At 41.6% G+C, this 21,836-nt stretch overlaps 1 protein-coding gene across 1 annotated transcript in view; it reads right to left on the bottom strand.

Annotated features, from left to right (window-relative positions):
• Positions 1 to 21,836, bottom strand: part of LOC123749512 (uncharacterized) — a 215,131-nt gene that overhangs the window by 157,022 nt on the left and 36,273 nt on the right. The gene's annotated exons all lie outside the window — the stretch shown is intronic.

Below are 21,836 nucleotides of genomic sequence, written 5' to 3'. Positions count from 1 at the left end.
TTATTATTTCAAAGCCGTAGGTCACCGAGCTGTGGCGACGAAATCAAATGAAACACTCATGGTGTTGTGTGCACACGGATGAGACCCGTCTACTCACGCTGGAGTTGTTGAGACAATAACATGAATAATTTCTCAAATAGCAGAAGTCAATCATATTACAGTATATTTTTGGTTTTATTTAGTTTAGTTTAATAAAGATACTGTAATACAGAGCTATTAAAACACTGGTTTTAGAAATCATTTATTAATCTGAAACCTTCAAAGATATGGGTCACTGAATTATGACGACACAGACGAAAGTGAGTGAATGAGTGAACAGTACAGTACTCCCTTATCTGTTCACCCTCACTCAACTTGTTTCATCAAAGAAAATATATACGAGAAGATTTCAACACATTAGCTAGCTATTCATGCTTCAGACTTTAAATTAATTTGCAAAGATACATGTGCCACAAATCAGTGAACGAAAATCATGGAAACACAGTCGTTCACTTGTGTGGACCACTCTGGCTGGCGTTTGGTTAATATGCTTCAGTTGTCGTGTGAACCATTCTGAATGGTGTTTGGTTCATATGGTTCAATTGTTGTGTGGTCCACTTGCGTGATCCACTTGCCATATGAGGGAATTATTAATTGTAACCTGTGTTACACCAGTCTGTGAACTCTGTCCCAACATCATAAGCAAATCTGCACATCCCCCGCTTCGCCGAACCATTGTTCGTTGAACTGGATGAGTAAATCCGGCCTGAAAAGTGTGCGACCTAGCTGGAGATTCATTGAATCAGGGTACATGGAATCGAGGTTGTACTGTACAAATAAAGATGACAAAAACAATCCTGGGAATTAGGAACCTCCATGATGAATATGTACAGAGAAGGAAGACAAGGAGAGACAAGACTCAGGTACACAAAGGTTACCAGTAAGGGCAGACAAGACTCAGGTACACAATGGTTATGAGTAAGGGGAGATAAGATTCAGGTACACATAGGTTACCAGTAAGGGCAGACAAGACTCAGGTACACAAAGGTTATGAGTAAGGGCAGACAAGACTCAGGTACACAAAGGTTATGAGTAAGGGCAGACAAGACTCAGGTATATAAATACACTCACCAACACAGGTTAATGACAACTGTTATGAGCCACCAGTCCCTCATAATATCCACCCCACCCAGTATGAGAGTTATAGTATTTCATACTTATACCCTGTTTGGACTGGCTTATAACCCATTAATATGCAATACAGCATGTGTAGTTAGGTAGGTAGTAATGGATTTATAGGTGTTTCAGGTTCTCCAGACAACAGGGATCAACAAAACATCATGATTTGCTCATCATCAGCTCTACTGAACTGCCTGAAGAGCAAGAAGGTGAGAACTGCTCTAGTGTAGCTCATCAACTGATTAGATCAGAGATAAACTTTATTGATACAATTAAATCTATTAGCATAGATAAAAACAATCACCATAGCACTAGATCGATGCTCACTAAACTAGTTTATCCCAGTGATAAGTAAGACCTCACTCAATCAGCTCCAAATATAAAACCCAACCACTGGGTTTATATTAACCACTGTGCTGCTCAGGCTCCAAATATGGCACCCCTGCACCCCCCCCCCCCCCCCTTCTGTGTGCAGGAAATAAATTCTTGGGATTTTTTTTTTTAAATGTTAAATGCCCTTCCCTGATCACAGATATGAAAAAATCAGATTGTACTTACTTTGGCTGCAATGGGATCTGGAAAATGGCTTGTGAGTCACGATTTGGTGGTCGCCAGTGACTTAGACACCAGGAGGCAGTTGCGCTGTTATGAATCTTACAAGGATTCTAACATTACTCTTGATGCTTATATACTTTATTGTCTTGTTCTATAATTAGTATAGTATCCAGTTGTATGATTATAGACTATTGTATGTTATATAGTGTAGCATGCTGTAGTGTGCCTGAGTTGCATTATATTGTATGAGGCTTTTTGCAAGTTAATTCCTGTTGGTTTCTCCGTGTGGGGGGATGACCATATTTGGATGTGGCCAGTGTGGGAACCTGTTGTCATGCGAGTGGTTATAGTTCAACCTTGATTAATTCTTATTATTGTTTGTCAGTAAATTATATTGAGCAATGTAACAATATTATATACTCTTAAGATAAATAATGATTTGAATATTAGTACTAAATTTTGTTAGTAGAAATTACACAATAGTTTATGTGGATGTTTAGTTGATATTGTGGTAGGACGCCTGCCCTGGGAACAGACACTTTGTCAGAGGCGTGGCAGAGTTAATCGAGAGGAGACATGTATTTAAGTTAAGTCAGTGGTTATTGTTATTTTAGCTAATACTCGGTTAATTCTCTGGGTAGATGATTGTGTAATTATCCCATTTATTAATTCATGTGCTGGTCATTGCTCAATAAGGATTTTTATTTATATTATTGCATGCTAAAGAATATTTCTGGCTATTATCTTTAGCATTTAATTGTTATGTTTTGTCACTCTTAGCATAGTACATTGTTTTCCCCATTTATGCAGTGTTTTAATTATACCTTAAACACTATTTGGCAAGGCCGATTTTTCATATACTTTGATCACTGCGGGGAAAGAACCGTACTAAGTCTCAAGGGTTGTAACAAATGAGGGCCACTGTCCGGGATCTTAAACCTTAATTCCCTGTAATGTATGTACAATTGACAGTGCTAATTATTAATAGCAATTGCCTTCCTAGGTACTCTGTGATTATCTAGTGACACCTAATCAAGCCGTGTGCAAAATTTCCATGTCAATCTGAGCTGCTGTGAAAACTTCTCAATGCTTCACGATTTGAGGTAAGTGTTCAGCTTGTGCCAGGGGTCAAGCATAATTTTCAGTGTTGTTTCAAGTGTTAAGTTATGATAATTGAGCCAACCATGGAGGATCAGGTTGCTGTGCTAGTAAAGCAACCAAATTTTGGTAAAATTAAAGACTTAGGAAGTCTGGTTTGTTATTGCTGGCTGATAAATTGAACCTAGCAGTGTCCAGTAAAATGTTGAAGGCTCAAGTGTTAAGAGTTATTGTCACACACTTGGTGGAGGAGGAGAGACTTGACGAGAAGTGTTTAGGAGAGTTAGAAGAAGAGTCAAGTGACAAGGTGGCAATCTTAAAGTTGGAGTTGGAGACTAAATTAGAAATGGCTAGGCTGGAAGCAGACAAGCAGAAGCTGGAGTTGCAGAACCAGACAAAACACCTTGAGTTGGAGGCTCAGTTATGACTAGCAGAGCAACAAACTAAACAAACCGAGCAGCAGACTAAACAATTAGAAATTCAGCAGAGTATGGCTGAAAATAATAACAGGTTAGAACAGCAGAGAATTGCAGCAGGGCTAGGTAACACTAGTAATAATCCAGAGAGTACAAATCTTTCTTCTAAATACAGTAAACATGTAGAATTACCTAAGTTTAATGAAGAAGATCCAGAAATATTTTTCTTGCCTTTTAAGAAGTTAGCAGTCAGCATGAACTGACCTGTAGATCAATGAGTTAGCATTTTACAAGGACAATTTAAGGGTAAAGCTCAAGAGGTATTTGCATCTTTGCCTGCTGAGAATTCTTTCGATTTTAAATTTGTTCAACAAAGTATTTTAAATGCATACCAACAGATCCCAGAGAGATAGACAAAAATTCAGAAGTTTAAAAAGAGCACATGACCAGACTATTTCTGACTTTGTAGGGGTAAATTAAATCACTTTGACAGATGGATTAAAGCACTTAATATTACAGTTTGAGACTTTGAGAGACTTCATAGTAACTGAGGAAGTATTGGGATGTCTACCAGAGAAATTAGCTTTGTTTATGGCTGAAAATAAACAAAACCACTGATCTTATGAAACTAGCCAAGCTAGCTGATGAGCAAGAATTACTTACTAAAGTGCCGTTTAGAGCACCAATTAATCATTATAATGCTAAAACTAATCATTATCTAAATCAAAACTAAAAATCATGTTTCCAGACCCGACCAGCTACATCACCTTCTCCCCTGAACCCTTCTCCTGTAAAGCCTAAATCTGAGATACAACAGACAGGGTTGTCAATCTCACGTAATGTAGTGATTAAGCCTGCAGTTGGTTCGGCTGTTTCGACCACTAGCAGATATTGCACGCATTGCAGGAGAAGAGGTCATGTGGTAAATTCCTGTTATGCTTTGCACCCTGAGTTAAAACCAACTGGTCTCATTTATTGTAGAGGTGTGCAAAATAAATTAACTAATGAACATGTAACTGTAAACCCCAATTGGGTGAAACAGTATTCTCCAAAACTTCAGGTGAAGTTTTGTATGTTAATGGGAAATGGAAGCCAGTGGTTCTTCTTCGTGATACTGGTGCTTCCCAAACCTTAATTTCTGCCCGTATACTCTCTAATGTTGAAAAGAGAGATACTAGTAAGTCTGTAGTTCTTCAGTGTTGCAGGATGTAAAACTGTACCTCTGATAGATGTTAATTTGAGATCCACCATTACACCAAGTATATGCACTGTGGGTGTTGGTACACAGTTGCCCATCCCAGGTGTGGATGTTATATTGGGTAATGATGTGGCCATAAATCATGTTGTGGGTGAGATTGATCCCAGTTTGTTTAACCAGCCAGTTGCAGACCCTGTTGTTTATTCTGCGTGTGCTGAAGTTAGTTCCATGAATGAACAATCTGTTGTAGTAGATGGTTTTATCCACTCTACCTGTGCTGATGTCAGTACTATTATTAACCCCTTAACTGCGTTGCCTCCAAATGTGACACCCCCGCAGTGCGCAGGAAATAAATTCTCTGGAAAAAATTCTTTTTTCTTTTTGAAGTGTCAAAAACCCTTCCCTCAGTATGGGTATGCAAAAAAAAAGTCGAAATTGTACTTACTTTGGCTGCTATGGGGTCCGGAAGTTGGGGCGTGACGTCATCATTCCCCGTGCGCCCGTGCCGTAAGCTCTCGGGGGCGGTGGGGCGCTCGGGGCGGGGCGCGCGAGTTGCCGCGAATATATTTTCGTTCATTTTTTGCGCACCTTTCCAAATACATTTTCATTGTTTTTATGTGCCAATCCAATGTATAATGAACACGTACACTATAATATCGCAGTACAACATCCGTACTGTCCGTAGACACTGTGTTACGTGCATGAAACTTGTGTACACATATGCAGCACATATTTACTATGTATCATGCTAATTTGTGTATATATACAATCTATTTACACACTATACACTGTCACACACTATATACATTCACCATCAACACATTCAGAACACCGCGTAGCAGCTGCTTCGTATGGGCCAATAGCAGCTGCCTCGTATGGGCCAATATCAGCTGCCTCGTATGGGCCAATAGCAGCTGCTTCGTATGGGCCAATAGCAGCTGCCTCGTATGGGCCAATAGCAGCTGCCCCGCATGGGCCAATAGCAGCTGCCCCGCATGGGCCAATAGCAGCTGCCCCGCATGGGCCAATAGCAGCTGCCCCGCATGGGCCAATAGCGGCTGCCTCGTATAGGCAATAGCAGCTGCCTCGTATGGGCCAATAGCAGCTGCCGCGTATGGGATAATAGCAGCTGCCTCGTATGGGCCAATAGCAGCTGCCTCGTATGGGCCAATAGCAGCTGCCTCGTATGGGCCAATAGCAGCTGCCTCGTATGGGCCAATAGCAGCTGCCTCGTATGTGCCAATAGCAGCTGCCTCGTATGGGCCATGAACACATTCAGAACACCTTGAGTGAGAGCAGCCACACCCAGCCAGTCTCCCTCACTCCAACATCTTACTCGCCAACATTGCTCCTCCCACCATATTGCTATAGTTCTTATTACACATGTTCTATATACCTATCTACATGTTTTATTTACCAGAACTATGCAAGTAAGCCGGTATTGTGTCCAAACAGTACAGTGGCCACCATACACTGCATGAAAAATCACACAGCAGACGACGCTACGATTACGTCACCTCCCTCACCAAAATAGCTCCTCTCAACATTCTCCTGTTGCTGTTCTTACACTATATACACACACTATATATACCCATGTACATATGTGTTGCCCATAGTGAACCACTAAGCTAGTATGGTGAGCAAAACAAGAGTGGCAGCCACACGCACACAATTGAGGCTACCTCAATTCTCGCCCTCCCTCCCTCATCAAAATTCCTCCTTCCACAATACTACGCACAACGCTAATTATAACCACATTCCTGCTATTATCACAATCCTGGTCACTAATTCCTGTAAATGAATAATTGACCACACGTTTATTTTGAAAAAGAACCTAAGAAATCATTTGAAGATTCCTAGATGAACGAAATAATGCTCTGGTGCTGTGGCTAGCGCTGTGAACATCGTGAACAGCATTGAATCACTGATATTTGAACATTGTACCCAGTCATTATCACACTCAGGCTCTAATATAACACTAAATAATACAATTTATATATATATTTTGACATTATTAGGCGATGCTGTGGTCACATGCTGAACAGCAGTGCTGTGCGCTCATGCTGCGAGCGCCAGCCTTGGTTGCTCACACACTACTGAGGCTCCCACACCCGGGAATGTGGACCACGATTTTTTTTAAAGATGGCGTCTGTTTACAAGAGCCCTGAGAAAGCTGATGTGAACCCCATGTAGCCGCGGGAGTTTTGAATGGAACGTGAAAAATACAAATACCCGGAGGCGCGTTGCGCAAACCAGACGTGAGCCTGCAGGCGCGTTGCGCAGTTTAAGGGTTAATCCAGTTGTCAGTTCTGATGTTACTCAAGTATTTGTTCCAGAAACCAGTACCCCTTCAGTGGAGAAGTGGGATGTGGTTGTTCCAGATTCATGTGTGGCTAATCTAGTTGTTGAGAGTAAGCCTAGTACTATGACTGATTTATTCCAATCCAGTAGATGATTTGGGAAAGGATGTCCATGTACATTGTCTTGCCCGCTCACTACGAACGTTGTGCCAGGAGTTGAGAAAAACTTAAAAGCCATGACTCTGTTATATTCTAGCCAAGTGAATGGTTTAGGACAAGATGTCAGGTTGGCAGAAGTATTCCCGCTCACTCCAAGTTTAGAATCAGTTGACAAGTTAGGATCAGTTGTCGGGAATAAGTCTGTTGTAGAGGCCCCGCCTCACCCTAGTCAAGGTGATAGTATTGGGGAGGAGGTCAAACTACCTGTTACTTGCCCGCTCGCTTCAGATTCCTTTAATTTATGTAAGTTGAGTAGAACTGACCCTAAGATTTCAGAGAGAAGCAAGGAGACAGTCTGTATTGTAGATCCAAGTCTGGAGAGTGTGGGAAATCAGCCAGAGGATCAGCTTCTGTCGAGGTGGAGATCTATTGAGCCTCCCTCTTCAGTTGTCTGTGAGGATGTGACCCAGCATGGTAGGGTTATTGATTGTGAACAGACAATACTCAAAGCAGCTCCAGATGTCATGGGAGGAAATTTTGGTAAATGGTGTAAAACCTTTAACCCCTTAACTGCGTTGCCTCCAAATGTGACACCCCCGCAGTGCGCAGGAAATAAATTCTCTGGAAAAAATTCTTTTTTTCTTTTTAAAGTGTCAAAAACCCTTCCCTCAGTATGGGTATGTAAAAAAAAAAGTCGAAATTGTACTTTGGCTGCTATGGGGTCCGGAAGTTGGGGCGTGACGTCATCATTCCCCGTGCGCCCGTGCCGTAAGCTCTCGGGGGCGGTGGGGCGCTCGGGGCGGGGCGCGCGAGTTGCCGCAAATATATTTTCGTTCATTTTTTGCGCACCTTTCCAAATACATTTTCATTGTTTTTATGTGCCAATCCAATGTATAATGAACACGTACACTATAATATCGCAGTACAACATCCGTACTGCCCGTAGACACTGTGTTACGTGCATGAAACTTGTGTACACATATGCAGCACATATTTACTATGTATCATGCTAATTTGTGTATATATACAATCTATTTACACACTATACACTGTCACACACTATATACATTCACCATCAACACATTCAGAACACCGCGTAGCAGCTGCTTCGTATGGGCCAATAGCAGCTGCCTCGTATGGGCCAATAGGAGCTGCCTCGTATGGGCCAATAGCAGCTGCCTCGTATGGGTCAATAGCAGCTGCCCCATATGGGCCAATAGCAGCTGCCCTGTATGGGCCAATACCAGCTGCCCTGTATGGGCCAATAGCAGCTGCCCCGTATGGGCCAATAGCAGCTGCCCCGTATGGGCCAATAGCAGCTGCCTCGTATGGGCCAATAGCAGCTGCCTCGTATGGGCCAATAGCAGCTGCCCCGTATGGGCCAATAGCAGCTGCCCCGTATGGGCCAATAGCAGCTGCCTCGTATGGGCCAATAGCAGCTGCCTCGTATGGGCCAATAGCAGCTGCCTTGTATGGGCCAACAGCAGCTGCCTTGTATGGGCCAACAGCAGCTGCCTCGTATGGGCCAATAGCAGCTGCCTCGTATGGGCCAATAGCAGCTGCCGCGTATGGGCCAATAGCAACTGCTTCGTATGGGCCAATAGCAGCTGCCTCGTATGGGCCAATAGCAGCTGCCTCGTATGGGCCAATAGCAGCTGCCTCGTATGGGCCAATAGCAGCTGCCTCGTATGGGCCAATATCAGCTGCCTCGTATGGGCCAATAGCAGTTGCCGCGTATGGGCCAATAGTAGCTGCCTCGTATGGGCCAATAGCAGCTACCTCGTATGGGCCAATAGGAGCTGCCGCATATGGGCCAATAGGAGCTGCTTCGTATGGGCCAATAGGAGCATTTGGCCATGAACACATTCAGAACACCTCGTATGAGAGCAGCCACACCCAGCCAGTCTCCCTCACTCCAACATCTTACTCGCCAACATTGCTCCTCCCACCATATTGTTATAGTTCTTATTACACATGTTCTATATACCTATCTACATGTTTTATTTACCAGAACTATGCAAGTAAGCCGGTATTGTGTCCAAACAGTACAGTGGCCACCATACACTGCATGAAAAATCACACAGACGACGCTACGATTACGTCACCTCCCTCACCAAAATAGCTCCTCTCAACATTCTCCTGTTGCTGTTCTTACATTATATACACACACTATATATACCCATGTACATATGTGTTGCCCATAACAAACCACTAAGCTAGTATGGTGAGCAAAACAAGAGTGGCAGCCACACACACAATGAGGCTACCTCAATTCTCGCCCTCCCTCCCTCATCAAAATTCCTCCTTCCACAATACTACACACAACGCTAATTATAACCACATTCCTGCTATTATCACAATCCTGGTCACTAATTCCTGTAAATGAATAATTGACCACACATTTTGAAAAGGAACCTAAGAAATCATTTGAAGATTCCTAGATGAACGAAATAATGCTGTGGTGCTGTGGCTAGCGCTGTGAACATCGTGAACAGCATTGAATCACTGATATTTGAACATTGTACCCAGTCATTATCACACTCAGGCTCTAATATAACACTATCATAGCTAAATAATACAAGTTATATATATATTTTGACATTATTAGGCGATGCTGTGGTCACATGCTGAACAGCAGTGCTGTGCGCTCATGCTGCGAGCGCCAGCCTTGGTTGCTCACACACTACTGAGGCTCCCACACCCGGGAATGTGGACCACGATTTTTTTTAAAGATGGCGTCTGTTTACAAGAGCCCTGAGGAAGCTGATTTGAACCCCATGTAGCCGCGGGAGTTTTGAATGGAACGTGAAAAATACAAATACCCGGAGGCGCGTTGCGCAAACCAGACATGAGCCTGCAGGCGCGTTGCGCAGTTTAAGGGTTAAGGGTGATAAAATATCTTTTGGATCTAAGTTGCAGAGTTTTGTGGCTAGTGATTCTTATTCCATGGTGAATAAGTATTTGTCATTGTGTAAATTGAGTCAGAGTGTTTGTAGGGTGTTCTTGCAATATATTGTTATTCCGCAGGAGCCATTCTCTTTTGTAGAAAAGGACTGTGGGACATCTTTGTCCAGCCTTGTTGTTGAACAAAGAGAGTTTACTCCAATAAGTTGTGCATTCACGTTGGGAAAAGTGTGTGTGGGATGTTCTTGCAATCTACTTTTATTCAGCAGGAGCCATTCTCTCTTGAAGTAATGGACTGTGGGACATCTTTATCCAGCCTTGTTGTTGAGCAGAGAGTTTACTCAAGTAGGTTGTGCATCCAGTTGTTCTGAGGAAGTGGTGAGTCATACTAGAGCAGTGTCTCTATATTCAGATCAAACTTATTTTGATGTACGAGTAGTGAACATGTATGTTCCACTCAAGTGTGGTGTTGACTTTCAGAGTCAAATTGGTGTTGAAAGATTTAATCATACTTGGGAGCAGATGGTTGAGGCTCCAGGTGTGTGTTTCAAGTTGGGGGACAAGGTTATCATACCTAGTTGTAATAATCTTGAAGGGTTATAGATTGTACTCGGATGGTTCCCAGGTAATCTGCTGTGCATCTTCAAGATGATGAAACCCTTAAACCTCTTGTTTGATTGTTTGTCACCAGAAGGAAATCACTTGGGAAATAAAATCCATGGTAAGGGTTGTCAAGGTTTCAGCATGTTTTTGTTAGTTTTTTGGAAGACTAGAAGGTTTATGAAAGTGTGTGTTGTGTTCAAGTCCACCATCAGAGGGTGTGAACTTGGTTTTGGAGTTGTGATTGAGATATGGTGCCTAGGCATAAGCTTGTGTTCTTTTGCTGATCACCATGACAGAGTTATGAGGAAATTGACTTACGTGTTTCTTAAGGATCAATTGAGTCAGTTCGATCAGGTAGTCTTTGCACTTATCTTGGGATGTGTTTATTGGTTTCGAGGTCAAAAGTTTGCTAAGTCGTTGTGTTGTGTTTCTGAAGGTTCTATGGGTGAAGAAGTTTTATATGTAATTGTGAGGTTTAACGCTAAATTCTCTAATTTTAGTATCCATTGGGTGAGAGTGTGTGTTCCACAGAGGATCAAGTGTGATGAGAAGCAGATGTATTTGTCAGAGCATACCCAGGAGAAGTCCCTAATCTACTTTACATCCAGTCAGCTTCGATTAGGCAGTTCAGCTCCAGAAAAAAGAAGTAATGGAAAATGGAGTCTGTCTTGGAAAATGTCACCATATAGAAAATGGATCAATTGGAAATATGGGACTGATGTCAGAGAAATAGTAGAAACAGATGGAAAGATAAATTGCCTTATTGACCGTGTGGAAACAGTTACAGTATTTGACAGTTCTATTCATGCTAATACTAATAATGTTGTTGATAAGAGTGCGAAATATGATCTGAAACTAAGTGATATAAATGAGATAGTGCCCTGGTGAGATAAATTTGCATACTCCAGTGAAACATATGTAGTGTTCTTTATTCATAAGATGTATGTAAACTTTTGATTTTTTTTACTGTGCGAAATTTCATTGCTTTGTACTTTTATTTTAGTTGAAGTATTTTCATGTTGCATTTTCATGTTATATTTCATGCAGTCAAAAAAATTAAATCAACCTTCAGTTAATTTCATTTTTTTCTTAGGGGACGGGAGGGATGTTACGAATCTTACAAGGATTCTAACATTACTCCTGATGCTTATATACTTTATTGTCTTGTTCTATAATTAGTACAGTATCCAGTTGTATGATTATAGACTATTGTATGTTATATAGTGTAGCATGCTGTAGTGTGCCTGAGTTGCATTATATTGTATGAGGCTTTTTGCAAGTTAATTCCTGTTGGTTTCTCCGTGTGGGGAGATGACCATATTTGGATGTGGCCAGTGTGGGAACCTGTTGTCATGCGAGTGGTTATAGTTCAACCTTGATTAATTCTTATTATTGTTTGCCAGTAAATTATATTGAGCAATGTAACAATATTATATACTCTTAAGATAAATAATGATTTGAATATTAGTACTAAATTTTGTTAGTAGAAATTACACAATAGTTTATGTGGATGTTTAGTTGATATTGTGGTAGGACGCCTGCCCTGGGAACAGACGCTTTGTCAGAGGCGTGGCAGAGTTGATCGAGAGGAGACATGTATTTAAGTTAAGTCAGTGGTTATTGTTATTTTAGCTAATACTCGGTTAATTCTCTGGGTAGATGATTGTGTAATTATCCCATTTATTAATTCATGTGCTGGTGATTATGGTCATTGCTCAATAAGGATTTTTATTTATATTATTGCATGCTAAAGAATATTTCTGGCTATTATCTTTACCATTTAATTGTTATGTTTTGTCACTCTTAGCGTAGTACTTTGTTTTCCCCATTTATGCAGTGTTTTAATTATACCCTAAGACACTATTTGGCAAGGCCAATTTTTCATATACTTTGATCACTGCAGGAAAAGAACCATATTAAGTCTCAAGGGTTGTAACATGCGCCAGCTTCAACATGCACGAGTTGCCACAAATATATATATATATTTTTTTTTTTGCGTACATTTCCAAACACATTTATTTTATTTTCTTTGCCAATCCTATGTATAATGAACACGTACACAATGCAGGCGATGAGTCACAATAACGTGGCTGAAGTATGTGGCTCACTCCTCCAACATACACAATATTATGGCAGTAGAACATCCGTACTGTCCCAAGACACTGTGTTACACATGTCACAAATGTGTCATATATTGCTCATATATCCAATGTTTAATGTTCATTTATGTATATTTACAACAAATTTACACACTATTCACTTATCACACACTATATACATTCACCATCCACACACTCAGAACTCCGCGAGCGTGAGCTGCCACACCCAGCCAGCCCCCCCTCACTCACTCCTCCAACTACTACTACTCGCCAACATTACTCCTCCCACCATACTGATATTGTTTTTATTGCACTATTTACACACATTATGCATAAATATCTACATGTTTTATTCACCATAACTATACAGCGAAGCTGGTATTGTATCCAAACAGCACAGTGGCCACCATACACTGCATGACAAGTTACACAGCAGATGACGATGCTTCAAGTACAACGCCACCTCCCTCACCAAATTGGCTCCTCCCAACATACCCTGTTGCTGTTATTACAATATATACACACATTGTATATACCCATGTACATATGTGTTCACATATGTGTTTAACCCTTTAACTGCGCAATGCGCCTGCAGGCCCAGGCTTAGGGTGCGCAACGCGCCCCCGGGTGTTTTTATTTTTCACGTTCCATTCAAAACTCCCACGGCTACATGGGGTTCACATCAACTTCCTCAGGGGTCTTGTAAACAGACGCCATCTTAAAAAAAAATCATGGTCCACATTGCCGGGTGTCAGAGCCTCAGTAGTGAGTGAGCAACCAAGGCTGGCGCTCGCAGCATGAGCGCACAGCACTGCTGTTCAGCGTGTGACCACAGCATTGCCTAATATTGCCACAATATATATATAATCTGTTTTATTTAGCCATGATAGTATTATAGAAGAGCCCGAGTGTGATAATGACTGGGTACAATGTTCAAATATCAGTGATTCAATACTGTTCATGATGTTCACAGCGTTAGCCACAGCACCACAGCATTATTTCGTCCATCTAGGAATCTTCAAACTACTTTTTAGGTTCCTTTTCAAAATAAACTTGTGGTCAATTATTCATTTACAGGTATTAGTGACCAGGATTGTGGTTATAATGAGCATTGTGCGTAGGAAGGAGAAATTTTGGTGAGGAAGGAAGAGTATTGAGGTAGCCTCACTGTGTGGCAGTAACTCTTGTTTTGCTCACCATACTAGCTTCGTGGTTCGCTATGGGGAACACACATGTACATGGGTATATACAGTGTGTGTGGAATAGTGTAATACAGCACCAGGAGTATGTTGTGAGGAGCTATTTTGGTGAGGGAGGTGATGTCGTAATCGTGGCGTCGTCTGCTGTCTGCTGTGTGATTTGTCATGCAGTGTATGGTGGCCACTGTACTGTTTGGACACAATACCGGCTTACTTGCAAAGTTCTGGTAAATAAAACATGTAGATTGGTATATATAACATGTGTAAATTATATAATAAATACAATAACAGTATGGTGGGAGGAGCAATGTTGGCGAGTAAGATGTTGGAGTGAGGGAGGGCTGGCTGGGTGTGGCTGCTCACACTCGCAGTGTTCTGAGTGTGTTGATGGTGAATGTATATAGTGTGTGACAGTGTAGCATGTGTACATATGTTGTAAATATACATAAATGAACATGAAACATTGGTGTGAATAACTGTATGATTTGGAGGAGTAATGTTGGTGAATACAATGTTGGAGGAGTGAGCGAGGGCTGGCTGGGTGTGGCTGCTTACACTCGCGGTGTTCTGAATGTGTTGATGGTGAATGTATATAGTGTGTGACAGTGTATAGTCTGTAAATAGATTGTATATATACATAAATTAGCATGATACATGATAAATATGTGCAACATGTGTATACAAGTGTCATGCACGTAACACAGTGTCTTCGGACAGTATGGATGTTTTACTGCCATAATATAGTGTATGTTGCCAATACGCCAGTATCCGTCAGAAGGCTCCCTTGCATGGTTCTCTCAGACAGCAGGTTACCTGTGCGGAAAATGACACCAACACCGAGTCTACCCTATATATATCGAATACGTTAAGGTGATCTCGTTACATTGTTCATTATACATAGGATTAGCATGTAAAAACAAATAAAATGTATTTGGAACTGTGCGCAAAAAATGTGCAAAAATATATTCGCGGCAACTCGCACACCCCGCCCCGGGTGCCCCACCGGCCCCGGGTACATACTGCTCTGGCGCACAGGGAATTATGACGTCACGGCCCACCTTTCGGACCCCATAGCAGCCAAAGTAATTACAATTTCGAACTTGCGTTGCTATACCCATATACAGGGAGGGGTTTTTTACACTTTCTGAAGAAAAAATAATTTTTTCCCAAGGTTTCATTTCCTGCGCACTGGGGGGATGTCATATTTATAGGCCACGCAGTTAAAGGGTTAAAATTATAGAGCTCTTATATGTAACATATATCAACAAAATTCAAAATTCAAATGTTTATTCAGGTAAAGTACATACATAAAAGGGGTGATACAAATATTGATGAATTTATAGATAGAGCTAGTCCATACAATGGGTAAAGCCACTACAGTGGAACCTCTATTAACGAGTGGCTCTATTAACGAGTTTTTCCAGTAACGAGCAAGCCACTCGCAGCAAATTTGTCTCTATTGACGAGCTCGCCTCTATTAACGAGTGAAACCACATGGCGCTTCCTAGCGTCTCGCAGGTTCTCGCAAATTCTCGGACGCCTCCGACGCCAGTGTTGTTGTTGTATCTCACACGACAAGCATCCCTCTGGATTTATTTGAGCTTTTCTTTGGGTTTTTAGTGGTTTTGCGACTACAATTTGTAACACACGATGTCTCCAAAGAAGCTGCTTGCTAAAGATAGTGTTGTCAAGAGGAAGACACAATTACTGTGGATTTAAAGAAGGAAATTATAGCAAAGCATGAGTGTGGTGTCTGTGTGATTGATCTCACAAGGAAGTATGGCAGGTCCTCATCAACAATTTACACCATTAGTAAGGGAATGAGGAGGTAAGGGAGGATGCTGCCTCTTCCACTGAGATCAGGGAAGTGTTTGGAATGTTTGAAAAGGTGAACGCATTCTTGGAAAAGCTGCCCTGATAAAGCAGTGACAACCCGGTGTGTGAAAATGTTTAATTTATCATTTTGTGATAACACTTTATGAAAGTGTTATCACTTTCGCAGGTATATGTCGCTTGAACGTAACACACTTTTTTTCTCTTGAATGCACCCAAACACCGCGCTCAAGCGTCATTTGAGCAAATATTTCTATAAAATCCAATTCTTATCCGATCGACTAGGGGATTGTATACATGTTTGCCATGAAATTTCCGTTTTCTTTAATAACCACATTGCCTATTTGAGAAAACGGCATTGTATTGTATCTTCGTGGTAAGACTATTATATTGTTGACACAACGAGTGTAATCAACGTAGTTTTTTATTTGGTGCTGGTCTAACGCATCCTTGTGTGACATTTGAAATGAAATTTGGGTGAAATTCCCAAGAAGAGAGAGTCCGCCTGACTCAGAGGTGGATTCTCCTTCCACACCATAACCCCTCTCATCCTTCCCACCTCCCCATCGTCTCCCTCAAGCCAGCAACTACTCTTCATAAGGTAAAGTAAATATTAAAACACTACAACAAAACATTTATATTTACATGTGCAATATTATATTTACATAAAAAAAAGTCATACAAGTATGGACGTTTTTGGGAGTGGAACGGATTAAATTTATTTCCTTTATTTTAAATGGGGAAATTTGTTTCCAAAGACGAGTTTTCCAGGTAACGAGCTCGGTGCCAGAACGGATTAAACTCGTTAATAGAGGTTCCATTGTATTACACAAAGCGTTTTGGGCAGGAAAAACACTAAAGACTAAAACTTAATACTAATTAAGATTAATTATAAAGTATAAAATGTGTTAAGACAAAATAAAAATAAAAAAAAGGGGGGAACACCGCAGAAAAACAGCAAAAATACAATTTGATCGACAAACAGCATTGTTTAAAAATAACAGACATGGGTTGACATTATAAGGGTAAGGTAGGTTACAGGGAGTTAAATAGGTAGCGCTTAGTTTTTGTCTTAAACTGGTTGAGAGGGGTACAGTCTTTAACCCTTAACATGCTCGGGGTCTAATATCCTGCCATCCGCACAGGCGCATGTCATTTTGAAAAAAAAAAAAAATTTTTTTTTTTTGTTAATCTGTTAAGTTCTGTTCACTGATCACGGGAAAAATAAAAAAAAAATTCTATTGTACTTACTTTTGTTGCAATAGAGCCGAGAAGCTCTGTGATGACGTCACAATCTGCATGTTCGCTCATGCAGTACACGCCCGGGAGGTGTTGCGCGCGGTCCTCAAACAGCCAGAGTTGCCACAAATATATTTTCGCGCTATTTATTTACAATGTCTAAGCGCATTTTATCTAATTTTTTTTCACTAATTGTGTTTCAAATACTGTTTGAACATATTTTGTATCAATAATTGTTGCATATTTGAGTATACACAGGCGCACACAAATGTTTTCAATTACGGCAATATAATATGTCATTACAGTCTATTATATTGTATGTTCTGCTTATATTTGTATATATTTACACACACGCACACGCTATCTGCTTATATGTTTACATAATTACACACTCGCACACGCTATACACACTTTGAAGCACACTTAGAAGATTTCTAGACTGTGGTAGTCATTGAAGCAGTCGACAGCACATAATGGGATACCACACGTTTCACACCATGTTTGCACAAGCTTCCGTTTCTTGTCTCTACGTGTCGTTGTTTTACACACCAAGCAATCACGTTGGGCTATTGCACGCTTCACACCAGGTGGCAAATACTTAAGTTTGTGTGCTAGGAAGCCTTCAGTGTGAGCGAGGCGTGGAGTACCAGTATGCTGCAACAGTGGGTTTATGATGGGCCGCTGAATACCTGGGACATCTTTTGCAAACTTTCCTAATAACTGTATTGCAGCATCAAATACAAAGTCACGGAAAGTGGGCTTACGTCCAGTTCTCACAAGGTACATGTTGAAACAGTTCAGCATGCTCATGTCCACAAGATGGAAGAACACTTTTTTCGTCCACCTACATGTCTTCCGCACACACTCTGCAGTGCCAATCATCATGTCTGATTTATCAATCAACCGCATGTTGATATTATAGTCTAAAACACAGTCTGGCTTATATAGTGGTGCGTTTGTTTTATGACTCACTTTCCCACTGTTCACCATTGTTCCATCATGAATTGTTGTCAACAAGTTCACCTCTCTTTTGTCTTTCCACCGAACTGACAGAATGTTATCACTTTTCCTTCTCTGACACTCACTAACTGCAATGTCGTTGTCAAACACAGGCATTTCCCTTCGTTGTGGCTTTACTGTACCAACCAATCCGGTTCTATTTTCTAGCAAGAACCGAGCTAGCAAGGGACTTGTATAGTAATTATCTGTGTATAAAATGTGTCCCTTGTTCATCCACGGAGCCATGATGGTCTTCACTACACTCCCCGAGAATCCATGTTCGTCGTTACCGGGAATGTCTACATCACTAGCCGAGTACAGAATCATGTGTAACACGTATCCTGTCTCACAATCACAAAGAACAAAAAATTTCAGGCCAAATCGGTTTCGTTTTGAGGGAATGTACTGTTTGAATGGAACACGTCCCTTGAAAAGTATGAGAGATTCATCAACCACCAGCTTCTGTGCTGGTACGTAAAAATCTCTGAATTTTCCAATAACATCGTTCATGTAGTGCCTCACTCGCCACAGTCTATCATCAGGTGTTCGGTCCTGAACACTTCCAAAATGTAGACACCTGAGGAGTATCTGAAACCTGTCTCGTGACATATATTTCCCAAATAAAGGTGTTGGTATTGTCTTGTCCTTGCTCCAATAGTCATTTATTGCATGTTTGTGACAGTGCTTCATCAACAAACAGAGTGCCAAAAACACATACATTTCCGCCACTGTGGTATTTTTCCAACGCTGCAATCGTGAAAATTCTGTGATTTCCCTCTCAATCAGGTAAGCAGCATGCAGGTTCGTTTGGTGTACAATGTATTCCATGAGTGGTTCATCATAGAATGCTGTAAAATATTCCATCTCAGCCATGTCCTCACCTTGATTAGGGAAAAGGTTTGTAATCCCTACATCTTTATCGTCAAAGTGAGGAATATTAGGAATAAAATCGTCACCATCACTCCACTCAAGTATACCAGGCGTCCTGCGAGATGCAGAGGAAAGACGGCGAGGAAGCGATGTATACCGGCGACCAGGAGCTGAATACCGTCTGCGAGAAGCACGGCGGCTACGTGCATGGAGGTGGGTGCACGTGAACACGAGGGTCTTGGTCCCTCATGTGGTGCCATGCGGTGGCGCTTGGCCGGGCGAGATGCTGCTGACGCGACAATTTCTCGCCCAGTTACACCACTGGTACCAGCCACAGGCTCAATAAAACTTTGATCTGAGTCACTAAACCCAGAAAAGGAGTCACCTCCCTCTGACTCGTCACCCTCAAACAGAAAATATCCACAGGAACTGTGAGGTCGTGGTAGAATTGGGGTAGAAACTGGGCGAGGAGGCATCGGTGAGCGTATAGGCCTCGCCATGGCATGGCGGTCATTCTCACTTTCACTGCTGCTGCTACTATCACCCGACAACTGTGTATAATCCTCATCGTTGTCTGAATCGTCAAACACACTTTCTTCACCTTCAGAGAATAATTCGTGGGCTATTTGCTCTGGGGTGAGGGACTGAGTGGTGCGTGCCCGTGAGGCGTTTGACCGTGCGCTTGCCATGGTGACTCTCGCTAAACTGAGGCCTCCCATGCCTTCGGATCGTGAGCGGGATTTTTTTTCAAAATGGCCGCTGTTTACTAGAGCCCCTGGGCAGCGTATGGGACCCCCAGCTACACCGCGGGCCATTCAAATCGTGCACGGTACCCATACACTTCATATGAAGTGAAGCGCAGTTGACTGGTAAAACGATTTACACTTCATATGAAGTGATGCGCACTTTAAGGGTTAACATGATTGGGAAGGTCATTCCACATTCTGGTCCCTTGATTTGTAGAGCATTTCTAGTTTGATTAAGTCGTACACTTGGAATATCAAAAAGGTATTTGTTTCTGGTGTGGTGCTCATGGGCTCTGTTACAACCTTCAATGAAGCTTTTAAGATCAGAATTGGCATTACAGTTCGGCGTTTTATATACTGTCTCCACTCGATCATCCGGACTATATGGAAAGGACCCCCAGCCGGATTATCACATTTTTCGGATAATGGTACTTTTTCACCTACGAGTCCAAAAGTGACCATTTACAAGTATTTTTACACTACAAACAACATAATTTGAATTGCCTTGCCACATATAATTATTCAATATTCAACTAGAAACCTTAACTTACCTTGTTGGTGTTCGTCTTCTTGATTGATGCTACACATCTTGAAGTTAAGAATTCTTAACAATTTACGTAACCTATACTAACACAACACTAAAATTAACACTTAAAATTACTGTACAGTTCATTAAGCGAAGTTAGTTTTGACTGCCAGCTGCTGAAGCCTCACTGGTTGAAAGCATTTGGGTTGCCTGTGAGGCCTCACTTGTTGAAGGCGCTTGGCTTGCCTGTGGCGCCTCATCTGTTGAAAGCATTTGGCTTGCCTGTGACGCCTCACTTGTTGAAGGCATTTGGCTTGCCTGTGACGCCTCACTTGTTGAAGGCACTTGACTGCGCCTCACTTGTTGAAGGCGCTTGGCTTGCCTATGGCGCCTCACTTGTTGAAGGCGCTTGGCTTGCCTGTGGCGCCTCACTTGTTGAAGGCACTTGGCTTGCCTGTGGCGCCTCACTTGTTGAAGGCGCTTGCTTGCGCCTCACTTGTTGAAGGCGCTTGGCTTGCCTGTGGCGCCTCACTTGTTGTAGGCATTTGGCTGCCTGTGACGCCTCGCTGGTTGAACAACACGTAACTTGTCTTTAATTGCTAGGACAACCTTCTTCCTCTTAACACCTCCAGAACGATTGATGCTGCTACCAGACATAGTCTTGGCCAAAAATGTTCAAAGTTACTATGAAAATAAAAAAGTTATTTAAAAAAATATTTCACTAATGGCACAGCACTGTGGTATAACACAAGGGACAGGAGCACATGGGTTGACGAGTGTTGGACGGGTCCACTTGGGGGCAGTTATAGCACGTTACTAGGCCGCCAGGAGGAAAAAAACCTCACTATTTTTTAAGGAAACTTCAGCCTGTGCACATTGCTTTTAGGAAACTTATTTATTTGTTATTACATAATTACTAGTACTTATATCATTTGTTTTTAGCTATGATTAATTGTTCTAAAATTAATGGTAATTCCTGTACCCAGGTGGTCCCTTCCGACGCTCCCCTCCCACCCTCCCAACACCACCCAACCACCCCACCCCCTCCTCCACCATGCGTCTAGAGCCACAGGCAGACAGGATTAATACGGTACGAGTTTTTATCCGGCCAAACCAGCTTTTATCCGGTTCCTGTGGCCATTTTGGCCGGATATTGAGATAACTTTATCCGGTCACGATTTTGGCCATATAAGGGCGTTTTCCGGATGTTCGAATCCCGGATAATCGCGGGGTTACAGTATGCATCATATACGATAAAATGGCATTGGAAATACACAGAACAAATAATTGAAAATATATTTGTGGCAACACCCGGTGCTTGAATGGCCCACACGACCGTGTCTGGGCGTGTCACGCACGGGCGACCACCCCTGATGACGTCACAGCACACCTTGTCCACGTCCCCACAGCCAAAATAAGTGGAATTTGGTATATATTTTTACATAGTTTTCAAATTTGTTCAATTTTTTTTATTTTTTTTATTTTTTTCTGAGAAACGTGGAGCAGCCTACCTGACATATACTGAACAAACCTTTTGCTATAGAAAAAAATAAAAAAAAATAAAAAAAGTGAATAAATTTGAAAAAAGAACAAATGTCATAAAGGTTTGTTCAGTTTATGTCAGATAGGCTGCTCCATGTTTCTTAAAGAAAATTAAAAAGAAAAAAAAAATTTGCAAATATGAAAAAAAGGATAATGTTATAAAAGTTTGTTCATTGTATGTCAGGTAGGCTGCTACATTATTTAAAAAATCGAATATCATATTGATATTTTTCGGATGTAGAATGGATTAATTTTATTTCCATTATTTTATATGAGGAAATGTGTTTCGAAAGACGAGCGTTTCACATGACGTGCTCGGTGCTGGAACGGAATAAATTCGTTAATCGAGACTCTACTGTAATTTAAAAGCTGAAGCGTGATTAGCAAGCTAC

This window comes from Procambarus clarkii, chromosome 15, assembly GCF_040958095.1.
Source record: "Procambarus clarkii isolate CNS0578487 chromosome 15, FALCON_Pclarkii_2.0, whole genome shotgun sequence".
Taxonomy (NCBI): domain Eukaryota; kingdom Metazoa; phylum Arthropoda; class Malacostraca; order Decapoda; family Cambaridae; genus Procambarus; species Procambarus clarkii.
The sequence above is the reverse complement of the archived record's forward strand: the minus strand, read 5'-3'. Positions and strand labels throughout refer to the sequence as shown.